The 827-nt window shown below is 44.6% G+C and overlaps 1 protein-coding gene across 1 annotated transcript in view; it reads right to left on the reverse strand.

Moving 5' to 3' along the window:
• LOC119594033 (serine/threonine-protein kinase SIK2-like) overlaps window positions 1–827 on the reverse strand; it is a gene marked incomplete in the record, with an annotated part of 32330 nt that overhangs the window by 31185 nt on the left and 318 nt on the right.

Raw genomic sequence — 827 nt, forward strand, 5'->3', positions numbered from 1 at the left:
TTTACATCCAAACCTACGCAACAGACAGATGTTGCAAGGGAAAATAGATACATGACCTGCAATCGATTACTATATCAATATCCATCAGCGTGATGTGAATTTGATATCAAAACTGCAAAGGAGGAAGCAGCACACAGAACAGGGAGACACAAACGAGAATGAGTGATAGGTGATTCGGTGGCAGAACATAGATAATGGTGACCACGACCCAAGCAAAGGATATAATATAGCATGGGGTGATAAGGGCGATCGGAATCATCGCGTAACAATACCACAAAGATGACACAATTATGAACAATCAAGACATATGAAAACGATAACATTATCAGTAACTGACTTAAGAAGAGGCAAAAATCGAGTGAAAGTGAATCGTCAGCCTTCACAATGGCCACTAAAAAAAAACTAACGTCAGATTCCCGTCGAATAACCACAATCACGTGAAAACGAAAATCGTTATTGATCAAGTTTAATCGATTACACCGCTTTGTCAGCAATGACGACGCAAGTTGTAGACGCAGACATGAATCCACAATCAGACTTGCCTTCTGTTTGAGGAAAAGCAAGCCTGGCCCAGCCTCCTCTCGTCGCCTAAGCATAGATTGAATTTGCTAAATCATTGTGTCTCTGTGTTGAAAGGTTCGGCCTCATAATTCTACCTTGGTGGCCTGTCGTCTCCATATTTTCCTTCAGGATGACGTCATCCGAAAGCTCTTCCCTGATTGGCCGGACGTGAGAGCGGGAGACTTCGAGGGCAATGACGTCACGCAGCCAGCCCGGCCGACCTCGCGGTGTGTGTATATATGCATGTGTGCACCGGTGTGTGAGTC

Source organism: Penaeus monodon, chromosome 33, assembly GCF_015228065.2.
Source record: "Penaeus monodon isolate SGIC_2016 chromosome 33, NSTDA_Pmon_1, whole genome shotgun sequence".
In the NCBI taxonomy this organism is placed as follows: Eukaryota; Metazoa; Arthropoda; class Malacostraca; order Decapoda; family Penaeidae; genus Penaeus; species Penaeus monodon.